This window comes from Crocodylus siamensis, chromosome 1 (assembly GCF_052110815.1).
Source record: "Crocodylus siamensis isolate JL-2025a chromosome 1, ASM5211081v1, whole genome shotgun sequence".
Taxonomy (NCBI): Eukaryota; Metazoa; Chordata; order Crocodylia; family Crocodylidae; genus Crocodylus; species Crocodylus siamensis.
Genome location: NC_143395.1, coordinates 40,273,775 through 40,286,434, shown reverse-complemented (window position 1 = coordinate 40,286,434; position 12,660 = coordinate 40,273,775). Strand labels below are relative to the sequence as shown.

The following is a 12,660-nucleotide window of genomic DNA, read 5'->3' as shown; positions in this document are numbered from 1 at the left end:
AGAATTAATTCTTGGAGCATATATAGTACAGCATCTTTATTGGAAACACAGTTTGAATGTGTATTCATCACTGTCAAAGGCTTAAGTTTAGTGGATAAAGCATGAAACAAGTTTGAAAAGAACATTACTGCTCACTGGGAGGTTTGGCAAATACCAGTCTGTTGTTCTGAGAACAAGTCTGACTTCTCAGGTTCACTCCATATGGCCAAAGGAGCAAGCTAGGTAAGAGTTTCCCATTTCCATAAAGTTGGTATATAGCCAAGATCTTCCCACTGGAAGTGAAATGGGAAGCTAACTATGCATTACCTTGGTTCGGGTACTATCCCCTATCACATTCATGGTTTTCCTGAGCCAGTAGGAAATCCGTCTTGGTGGACATGGTATTTCCCCTGCCTGATGGGAAAGACTGGGTGGTTCAGAGTGGCCAGATCATCACCATGGCCCCCAGGGCCCCATGTAAGGCTTTTGGGTCCAGCACCAGAGCTGGCCCCATCATTCCCTACCCCACATAAAACAATTTGCCTCCTACCAGCCCCACTTGCAGGGGCATATGCAGTGGAAAAATGCAGCAGCACAAATTTGTGCTATTGCTATTTTTGCCGCAGTAACCTTACACCCCTGCATGTGCAGACATGCCACATGAGGTGAAGTTGGACCAGGTTGCCCTGTGCCTCATCTGCATATGAATCCCTCCCTAAAACAAATCCTCTACTTTGGGAAGGCTGACTTTCACAAACGCAGGAGGTTGGTCAGTCAGGCACTAAGGGACCATGGCCCTCTGGAAAGGGGAGCCCATGAAGAATGGTTGTTGCTAAAGAACTCAATCCTCAAAGCACAAGGGAAGTCCATCCTGTCCTGCAGGAAATACAGTCAGAAGGCAGGGAATCCCTCTTGGCTCAACTGGGAACTTCTGGGTCTCCTGAAACTTAAAAGAGAAGCCTACACCAGCTGGAAAACTAGAATCATCATCAAGGAGGACTACTCAGCACTAGCCCATACCTGTAGGGAGTGGTCCAGAAAAGCCAAAGCTGTAACTGAACTCAAGCTAGCCACTGGAATCAAGGATAACAAAAAGTCGTTCTTCAGATACGTGGGAAGTTGGATAAAGAACAAAAGTGACATTGTCTCCCTGTGTGATCAAATTGGGTAGCTGACATCTGATGACCAAGAAAAGGCCAATCTCCTAAATGATTACTTTGCATCAGTTTTCCACCCACCCAAGGGGGTCACATTGTCAAACAATAATGCAAATCATCCAGGACTTGGGAGTTGGGCCCAAAATTGACTTAGATTAAGTGAGAGAACACCTCAAGAGGCTTGACATCCATAAATCTGTGGGCCCAGACAAATTGTACTTGAGAGTCTTGGAAGAGCTGCTAGACATTATAGCATGCCCTATGGCAAAGGTATTCAAAAGCTTATGGAATTTGGGTGATGTACTGGAAGACTGGAAAAGATCCAGTATGGTCCTAATCTTCTATAAAGGAAGGAAGGAAGATCCAGGGAATTACAGACCTATCAGTCTGACGTCCATCCCTGGAAAGATCTTGGAGAAAATTGTCAAGGGAACCATCTGCAACAGGCTAATGGAAGGCTACCTACTGAACACCAGCCAAAATGGTTTTATTACTGGAAGGACTTGCCTGACACAACCTCATCTCCTTTTATGACCAGGTGATGCATTGCCTGGAAAAGGGAGTTGAGGATGACGTCATTTATCTGGATTTCAAGAAGGCCTTTGACTTTGTCTCTCATGATGTTCTCATGACTCATCATGGGAACTGTGGCCTCAACCATCTCATGATCCAAAAGCTGGGAAACTGGCTCTGGGGTTGAATCCAAAGGGTATTAGTTGTTGAGAACAAATCAGCATGGTGCAAGGTTACCAGTGGAGTCCCCCAGAACTTAGTGTTAGGGCTGGTACTCTTCAATATCTTAATTAATGATCTGGATTCAGGCATCAGATGTGGACTGGAAAAGTTTGCAGATGACACTAAACTACAGGGGGGAAGGTGGTCACACTGGAGGACAGGCTGAGGATATGGGCCAGCCTGGACACACTTGCAAAGTGGGCAGACCAAAACCTGATGGCATTCAATGTAGAGAAATGCACACTACTTCACCTTGGAAGAGAAAACCAGCATCATACTTATAGGCTCAGAAGTGCTACACTTGCTAGCACCATGACCAAAAGAGGCTTGAGGGTCTTGATTGACCACAAGATGAACATAAGCCCTCAATGTGACACTGTGGCCAGCAGAGCAAACCAAACTCTGGCATGCTTCCACCGATACATTTCAAGCAAAATCAGGGACAACATCCTCCCACTTTACTCAGCCTTAGTGAGGCCTCGGCTGCAGTACTGTGTCCAGTTTTGGGCCCCCCGTTTCAGGAGGGATGTGGATAAGCTCAAGAGAGTCCAGAGGAGAGACACCCATATGATCAAAAGCCAAGAGTGCAAACCTTACAAGGAGAGGCTGAGCGACATGAAACTCCTCAGAGGTAGAAAGTCAGGGGGAACTTGGTGGGTGCATAAAAATATATAAGGGGAATGAATCAGGATCTGGGAGAACACTTGTTCACCAGGGCTTCCCAAAGGATAACTAGGTCTAAGAGCCGCAAACTTCAGGAAGGCTGATTCAGATTTCAGTCAGGAACAGGCTCCTCCCAGAGGTGATGCAAGCACCTACTCTGGACTCATTTAAAAGGCATTTGGTTGTTTATCTTGCTGGAATCATTTGATCCCCGCAGACTTCCTACCTCTGACAAGGGGCCTGAGCTTGATCTCACAATAATGCCCATAATGTTTATGAAATCTATGAATTTTAGGGGCATCCCGGGAGTTATCATAAGAACAGCCAGTTCCAGTCATGAGTGGAAGCTAATTAGCACACATGCTTTGTGGGTTGTATCTGTAGTTCACACACATACTAAGCAGTACTGATCTGTGGGTCACCATAGCTTGAAATCCTGTTGACTCTGGTGGGGCCCAGCCCAATGAACTATGTGGTAAATCACAGGCCTCTGGATTTGGGCTAATATCGTGCATAGTTTGTATTAGATGCCAACGTTCTGTTCAAAAGTGTGTTTATGGAGTACCTGTGCTAAAACTTGCAGCAGTTTCAAAAGAATGTAACATGTATCAATTCTGGATGAGTCCATGGTTATTATATACAAATTGCTACAGCATGTTTAATTTCAACGTAACTCCTCCACAGCAAGGACAATAGGAAGAGACTACCAAGGCAAAAAGCTGGGGGAAAGAAGAGAGCATAGGGGCTACCTGATCCCACAGATTTATTTTTCCTGCTGTAGCAGGAAATATTCAAGGCAAACCTCCACTAATTAGATTCTATACCTGGAAACTTGTAAGAAATTTATAAATTTTCTGTATATAAAATCTAATTATTAGGGGGTTGTCTTATAATCAGTGTCATCTTTCATTTGAGTAAATATAGTATATTCCTCTCTTCTGTTTTAAATGATTCTTCAGAGATATAGCAACTTTACTCTTTTCTATTTATTTGGGGTTTTTTGTTCAGTAAGTTCTCGAAAAATTGTCTCAATTCCACAAGTGTGGAGTAAACATGGATTATGACAAGGACCTTCTCCTTTAAAAGATAGAGTAGGACTTAGCACACCATTAAAGCTTATATTTTTAAATGGTCTGTAAATGTTACTTCATATATGAAATAGTCTTCAGGACTCAGTTTCAGTATAGTAGGTGAATAGCCTGAGAAATTTTCTTTAAATGGTTTCCTGCTTTATTATGGACTAGACTGTAATCTTATCATATGTAACTGTAAAAGTGAGTAAAGGAACTATCCACATTATGACTCTAGTCCTGGTGGCTGAATTAGAAACAAGCAGAAACATGATATAAGGGGTGACCACCAGGATCTGGGGGAACGTCTGTTCACCAGAGCGCCCCAAGGGATGACGAGGTCGAATGGTCACAAACTCCTGCAAGACCGTTTCAGGCTGGACATAAGGAAGAATTTCTTTACTGTCCGAGCCCCCAAGGTCTGGAACAGTCTGCCAGCGGAGGTGGTTCAAGCACCTACATTGAACACCTTCAAGAGTAAATTGGATGCTTATCTTGCTGGGATCCTATGACCCCAGCTGACTTCCTGCCCTTTGGGCAGGGGGCTGGACTTGATGATCTCCCGAGGTCCCTTCCAGCCCTGATGTCTATGAAATCTATGAAATAAGATATATTTAAAATGGGAAAATGAGGAATACTTCTGTATTAGACCATATATCAGAGGAATATGAATTGATCATACAACTAATAACTACTGATTGTCTATGTGATCATGAGCTGGTAGGGGCCACAGCGAGTCAGGCCTGGGATGTGGGTGGCTGTATTGGGTAGTGGAGGAGCTGTCTGGGCCATGAGGCATCTGCAGCTGCCAAGAAATGTAGCTAGGCAGCAGTCGGCTGTGTGGTTCCCTGCTGGTTGGGCTGACCAGGCACAATATATGCCTGGATTAGCATTTATACCTGCGTTGCTGCACAGTAAATAACTCTGTATTTACAAGTACTATCCTGCTGCGGAGTTTATTAGTTTCCTGAAGCCTAATAGCACTGTACATAATGCTTACTGCCGAGCTAATTAGGTAACTCAACAATAAACATCTCATGTAGATGTGCCCCTATTCTAATTATTTGTTGGAACCAAACAAAATATACCAAGTAATACCATACTTATTTATACTCGCATTCACCCACACACTTGCCACTTTCTAAACCTGAAAACAATTGTGGGAAGTAAAAAAACTAGCCATCAAAAATATCAACAGGTGTGGTTTATAATTGGGACTTGATTAAGAGAACTGTACCTGAAGCCTAGTAAGACACCACCCCATAATCCGAGGGGGGAAATGTGTAAAAAGCCTTAACCCAACCCAAAACAAAACAAAATTATGGTTTTGAAGTAAAACCAAAACCCTAGTAAGAAGGAAGTGACATAAATTAATCAACATTTCCACCTGAGAGGGTTTGTTATGGCGGGGAGGAGAGGGGCAGGGAGGGGAGGAGAATATCATGTAATTAAAGACTATTGTATTTACAGGCAAAAGGCTGAACTAAGAGTTGACTAAGAAATCAGTTTTTGTAGCCTCAGTGTTCTTGCATTGGCACGGTGTTGTCCTTGTAAGGGTGCAGGAAATTCACGAAGCAAGGATTTTCTATGCTATAATTTATTGGACAACCTGTATAGGTGGAGAAGCTACTGCACAGGCTCTCTGCCGTCAAGTGTCCTTCCTCTGTTCTAAGAAAGAGCTGCAAATCCAACAGTTTGCTTGGAGGTATGGAGTCCTGCACTAAGACTGAAGAAGCTGTTACAAAACACTTTAAACCCTTCTTTTGTTGCAGTTTTTTATGCAATTCCCCAGGGTTAAAAACAAAGAAAATGCCAGACAAGAGTAAATTATGTCGTCATGCTGAATCCTGTATGGATGATTAGTAGGATTAAAATCTCTAGGTGCACAGCAGTATCTGTTGCCACTTCAACTAAACAGTTGCTGATAGCCTGGTAACTCACTTAGTTGAAATGCTCTGCTAGTGTGCCCTGCTAGTGTGCCCTTACTACACAGGAAGAATATCCATATAGGCAGTTTGCACAAAATATCTAGTGCTTTGGAAATGCATCATCTAGCTTACTAAGCACTTGTTCCTCCAGTGGTAGCAAATTAGGTGGATTAAAATTCATTTATGTACTCACAGGAAAAAAATCCCAACAGACATTGCAAATCTAGAGGAGAAATTCTTTCCTAACATTATGTCTTCAGATTTATTTGACACTCAGCATTTGGTTAGGTGGATCTAAGTGCCAATCTGTACAGATGTTTGAGGAAGGTATAATGGGCCAAAAATGGCTAATCTGATCTAATTTAGCTCACCTTCTGGGTTATGGGTTAGCTTGATCTAACCAATATCAGTACATGTTCAGAGTGCAGCTCCAGGGCTGGGAAAGCCCCAGGACTTACTGGTTTCCCCAATCCCAGCCACCCTTCCTCCCACTCTGGTTTACTTAGATTGGGTTCCTGACACTGGCAGTCATGTATATGTGCTGCTTCCAAATTATGTTCATGTGGTTTAAAGTAAGCCAGTTGATCAGAGATCAGGTCCCACAAATGTGTGTACGCACCTGAGACAGACCAACCAGATAAACCTCTCTGGTATTTCTCTGTACCAAAACGAGCACTAAAACAGTCCAGCTAGTCAAACATTAATATTTGGCAGACCTGCTGAGGCTATTTATAATATGTTCAAAAAGATTTTTAAGTACTTGAGAAAAAATATAAATTGGTTGTAAATCTAAGAAAATTAGAATAATTCAACTTGCTAATAAAACACAACCTTCTCTCAGCAAAGACAATTAACCACTGTCAAAGATTAGAAGGATGCAGTTTACTGCTTTAGATCACTACTAATCTTGCCTTCCTTTTGCAAGAATAAGTGTTTTCCTATAAATTAGGGAATTCATCAGGTAAGGAAAATACAAAAGAGGTCTGGCTTGCTAAATGACATTTTTACCTGATCGAAAATACCAATATATACAAATTATTCCTCCTTTTCAAATACGGAGTTATATTGCTCTGTATTATTTTCACAAAAGTCTACTGAGCCTTTAAATATTCTTAGCAGGGTTTTCTTCATAGCTGAAAACTGAGTCTGGAATACAGAGGAATTACTCTTTTGGGGGTTTTTTTCTTTCAATCCCACTGTTTCATATGTTAACATTTTGAGAGCTAACCAGAAGTGAGTGATCTGTTTAAAAGGCTGGTGGAAAATATTTGTTTTCCAGTTCTTGCAGTATAGTTCCCAATAATACATTTTTAGCACTTACTTTTAAATGATCAAATAAAAATTACCTGCAAGTTGAATTTTACCTTATTTTAGCTTATTATAATACAGGGGAGGGGAGGAGAGAGAGGATATTTCAAATGAAATTTAAAATCGATAAGAAGAAAATACACTTTACGCCTTGCATGATTTACATATAGAATTCATTATCACTGATTATCAGACACCAAGAGTTTAGTAAAATTCAAAATAGTATTGAATCTTCACTTGAGTAATGGCAACATTTACATTTATTTTAGGTAGGTAAATAGGTAGGCTAGTAAGTAGTTAAAATTACAACTCGTGCTCTGTAGCAACCAGCTATTCAGTTGACGATTGAAAAGTGTTTCTTTTTTCCCCCTTCTCTCCTGGTTGCAGGGGCTTATCTTATCCAACTTTTCAATTTGAACCCCTCTAAAAAATAATTATTGCGTCTACTACTATGTGAATTTGTAGTTACTTCAATATAGAAAGTAAAAGATTATTTCAATGTTTACTGTCTCTAGTCAGTACCCAGAAAACTTCTTTATACATCTCTTCGATGTTAAATTTGAAAATTCCTCTGTAAACTGGTTCTCAAAGTACATGTAAATATCATCAGCAGAATATTACCTTTTTAGATGTGCTTAATTTTAATTTTAATGTAGTTAGTAAGATAATGGAGATTGTTTCATTTAGGCTTTTGTATAGGTTGAATCAGGCATTTATATTATGGTTCACTGGTGCTGATATTCTGGTACTGTCACTGTAATAAAAATGTTAGGAAAAGTTTGCCAGACTCAGAAATAAATTCCTAAAAGAACATGAACATATTACTGCAGAAAGGTAACATGAATTCAATTAATTCAATCTAAATAAATGCTTAAGTGGTGATTATAGAAAGCAATATAAATACTTAAAACACAATAATTTAAAGGATAGAAATATGCTGTTTATACTTGTAATCCTGGGTGCAATGCTATCTATGCCCTCACCTGAATAGTGGGCTCCTGGGGTACCCAGTAGCCAATGGTCCCACCCAGCTCCCTGGGTACCTGCTGCAGGGTCCCGGAGTGGAGAGCCTCCCTTTACAATCAAACAACCTTGCAGACCATTATCAAACTATTTACAGGATTTAGTTATTTACAAGATGACATATAACCAATGCAATAGAACAAATGTTATACTTCATACCCATGATAAATAAGGAACCAATAAATAAATACATTGATACTCGAACTAATAAACCATCAATAACTTATTTACACAGTCTATAACTTGTACACTGGGTACTGAGGACCTTGCATGCACTGCCCCTGGCTGGGTATCTCAGGGAGCAAGACATTGTCTGTGGCCCCGGCACAGGATCTGTGGGCAGTCCGTGGTGCTGGCCTCCCTCTCAGAAGCTCCAGGGGTTTCCATGCAGCAGGCGTTTGCCCCTCCCCTACAAGAGAGCTGATTCCCCTGGCTCAGCAGGGGGCAGTGTCTGAGTGGTGGCCAGGGAGTGGGAGCACTGCAGCAGCCACTTTCAGGGGCACCTTGTCTGAGGGGTACCTCCCTGGTCAGTGAGATCCTCCTCCCCCCCGGTTGGTGAGATTGGCCATGAGGGGTGCATGTGCCCCCCCCCCGACTAAGGTGGCAACAGTTACCCATGGGCCAAAGCTCTTTCCAGCATCCTGAGCCTGCTCCTCCCCAGTGTCATCACAGGGAAACAACAGGGCAATATCTAGCAGTCTCTGGCCCTGAGTCCCCCTCCCCTGCTGTGCTTACCCAGTCACACAGGGTCTTGCAGGAGGGTCTTGCCAGACTCAGAGTCTCCTCACAGGCAGCTCCACTCTAAGAGGAAGTGGGAGAGAACAGACACAGTGTAGCACTCTCAGTGGTGCAGCCTTTCACTGCTACTTCTGCAGGGCTCTGCCAGGGGCTTTTGGGGGAGACAGCCATGGGGAGACCCTTTCCCAGGTCTGTCTTTCACCCCCTCTCTCTTCTTTGTTCTCCTCCCTGGGAAAACTACTCACCTCTTTCTATCAAGCCTTTCAGCCAGTCCCCGGCCCGGGTTCTTCCCGGGCTTTTGCTAATGCTAATTCCAACCCTGCTGGGGTTACATAACGTCTCCCGCTTCCAAGAGGGCTACCACCAAAACAGCTTCACTCACTGTCAGGCATACAGTGTTCCTACTGGGACAAACTCTGTCTCTTTGCACTCTGTCCGTCTGCAGGGCAGCCTTTCCTATTCCTTCAGGTGGGTCTATTCTTAATTCGGCTATGTACTGGAAATTATTAATGAAAGCCCATTGCTCTGTTCTACCATTAAATGACAAATTAGCTTTGAAATTAGGAAAATATTACTAATGACAAGAACAATCACATAGCACAATGTTTTGCTGGTGGTGTGGTTTGGAAAACTGGGCAGAGATATAAGCAGGGAGTAGATAATTTAAGGGAAGTGCACAACTTAAGGGAAATGCAGAGGAGGTTTGGTTATTTGTTTTTTTTCTCTAGGAGATTAGACCTGATAACTTAAACAGTGGCCCTTAGTACTCTGGGACCTGTTGTTATTGCCTGACAGTTATTTTTTAAATACTGCATGATGTACACTTTTAAGAGACTTTGGATGCATCTACATGTGCAATTAATGCACAAAAAGCATACTTTACAGTAAAATACTACACAGTAAGTTTTCCCTGAGAGCACATCAACATGTGTGCCCATCAGGAGCAAATTTGCTCTTGATGGCCACATCTAGATGAGTGCAGCTGTGCAGTATATGGTGGCGCAGACAAGTCTGCAGTACCACATACTTCATGTTCAGTTGTTCTCTGTGCTGCAAGGGAGCAGCACCGAGGTTTTTTTGTTTTTTGTTTTTACCTCTGGGTATCCCATGGAGGAAAAAACCTGCAGAGAAAAAATGCAGAGCACTGCATGCATGGGCAGTACGTGCCTCTCAGTATCAGAGCTGGATCACCCAGAGCTGCACTGTGGCTGTCAGCTAGGCCCGCATAGCAGAATCGCCATTGGTGCAGCCCAAGGAGGTCCTTAGGACCCCAGATAAGGCTGCTGGAGCCAGGCTAGTGCTGGCTCCAGCCTCCCCTAGTGCCCCTGGGATAACTTGCCACATGCCAGAGGGTGCTTGGCACAGGTGTTCTCTGGGGACAAGTAGCAGTGGCACAAGGTACATCACGGCTAGTTGTCCCTCTGGAGTCAAACACTACATGTGTATACAGCTGATGGGAGCAGTTCAATGCAGGGATACCCCTTCCATGCTCTGTTACCATATGGTAGCCAGGGGGAGTGCTAGGCTCCCCCAGGTATCAGCCCAGGCTGGGAGGGGGCATCAGGGTCAGGCCTGTGCTCCACAGGGTGGGGGGAGCTGTCCTGCCTCCATGGCAGCTGCCTCCCACCCTGCACCCCTGCCCCAGGCAGCTACCAATTCCTCACTCAGATCTCTCAGACTCTAAGATTGGAGCTCTGGCCAGGACTGGCTCTGATCTCAGAGCTGGAGCCCAGGGTCTGCTTGTTATGGTGGCAAGGGACATTGTCCCTACCTCAGATCTGAGGCAGAGTCAGCCCCAGCAACAGGCAGCTGCTGGGGACAGAGGACAATGTCCCAACTCTGGCCTTGATCTGGGAGCCAGGGCCAGCAGTTGCCTGCTGTGGGCAGGGGACATTGTCCCAGTCCCTTCTCTAATGGGCTGGTTGGAGCAGGGGCTGGGAAGCAGGCAGCTGCCCAGGGAAAGGGACAGGTCTCACGTCCTCTGCTGCCTGAGCTGATTGGGAGCAACTATGTAACTGTGCACTACTCCACGTTAGCTAGTATGCAGTATTTACAGGTAGCAGAAAACTGAACATTAGTCTATTTTAATCTGCAGTAGATGCTGTGTGTAAAAAAACAGTTATGCTTTAGTGCCCAGATTAGTCTTCTGTGCAGTAAAGTGCCTCATGTAGACACATCCTTTGTTTTGTAATTCCACAAAGAAAACAAAATGACGTTAATTATCTGTATACACAGATGGATTTAGTACTGCATAGGCAGAGTAAGGTGCCTAAAGGAAAGTCTGATCATGAAATCCCCCCACCTAATTTACTGCTGCCCAAGATTTTACAAATAAAATTTCTTGGGTACAAATAAAAATCTTATCTGATCTAAAAACTCAAACAAGATGTCTCCTTAATCTCCCGAGTCATTCAATCTAGTAGGTATGTGATAGGTACGAAGAGTATTCCTCTCTCCCTAAAGCAATATAAATGGCTTGGAGACTTTTCTGTGGGAGATGTGGTTTTAAGCCCTCTGCTGTCCTTTGATGGGCATATACCCCAAATATCCCAGATTCTGAGTGAGCACTTTAAACAACTGATCTAGTGTTCATAACAGCATCCTCACCATTCCCCCCTTTTTCTAAGGAAAGGTGGTTCTTACCTTATTAAAGGAAAACTGAAGCCAGAAGAGGGTTCATAGCTGAGAATTGTCATCTGTGCTGAAAACCTGAAAAGGGGGTAGATTTCAGTATTTTCTATTGGATAACAGGTGGCTCCAAACTCTGCATTCGAGCTGCCATGAATGCCACTGAGACTCCTAACTGTCCCCATTCACTGTCCAGGGAGCCCAGGTGCTGAAGTACAGGCCATGTATTCTGCTCTAGGAGCTAGAAACCATCTTTAAAAGGGTATTCAATTGCTTTAGGTGCCTGAATACTTTTTTGAATCTGACTCCAGATTCAGAGATAAATATTTCAATGATGAACTCGATAATACCCATCTCTGTGCCTCTGAGATACACATTGCTATCGTATTCTTTATTTTAAGAATTTAAATAAAATGTTGAATGTAAATGAAATTTAAAAATGGTCTATTTCCAGATGCCTTCAAACTTGCTTTCCAGAATGTCAGCTCATTCCTTTTTTTCTGTTTCCCTGTAAATGTTATGTTCAGCATATGCATTTTTTTTCCTGGCAGAACCCTTTGAGAAGAATATAGGTAGCATCTTCAGAAGATGCACTACCCACCAATTGCAGACAATTAACTAAAGTGACATTTCACTTTCCTTTAATGAGTTTTAACATACATTTTGCCAGTTATAAATACGTGCTTTTATATTTCCAAGTATTTCACAGCATATGTGGCTGTGCCTCCTGTAGCAAGTGAACACAAAATATTAGTCCTTAAGAAACAGCTGCAATATTTTGATAAAAAAGAGCAGTAGAGATGCAGATAATATATATTCATTCTCTTGAAATGGGTCATTTAAACAGATGCCAGCATGTGGATCCTACCCTTGTGTCTGTTATAATATTTATATATACTTATGTGCATGTACTAACAAATGTAGATTTTGTTCATTCTATCTATTGTCAAAATTGAATGCAATGTTTTTTATTTGCATACATTTCTTTTGTGTGAATACATGTGGTGTTTTTTTAAAAGCTATTTAACTTTGTTTGTATTTATATGTTTGTGTTTATGATGACAGTATAAACTTTCCCTAATCTCTGTGGGGAAAGTTTGAATGTAAAACAAGTATTGTTCTCTGATTACTGGTGTTAGTTTTCCACATGACATTCCTGGAGGTGTTTTCACCATTGTGACATTGAGAGGCCTAAGCTTTTTATTAAGCTGTTGTTTTTGTAGGACTGCTACATACCATTTTAAATTTTGTAGATTTGCTGCATATTCATCTTTCACATCTGATTCTCCCTTTAAATAAAGGGGACTTAGGAGGAAAAGTGATTTATTTTTTAAATTCTGTAAATGATTTATTATTATGACCCCCATGTCATTTTGTAAAACATATAATATTTAAGAGCTTTCAGTCCAAGTTCTGAGTACCTTAAAAATT

General features: G+C 42.4%; 1 protein-coding gene across 1 annotated transcript in view; it reads left to right on the top strand.

Moving 5' to 3' along the window:
• CSMD1 (CUB and Sushi multiple domains 1) overlaps nucleotides 1-12,660 on the top strand; it is a 2,270,760-nt gene that overhangs the window by 1,350,862 nt on the left and 907,238 nt on the right. The window lies entirely within an intron of this gene.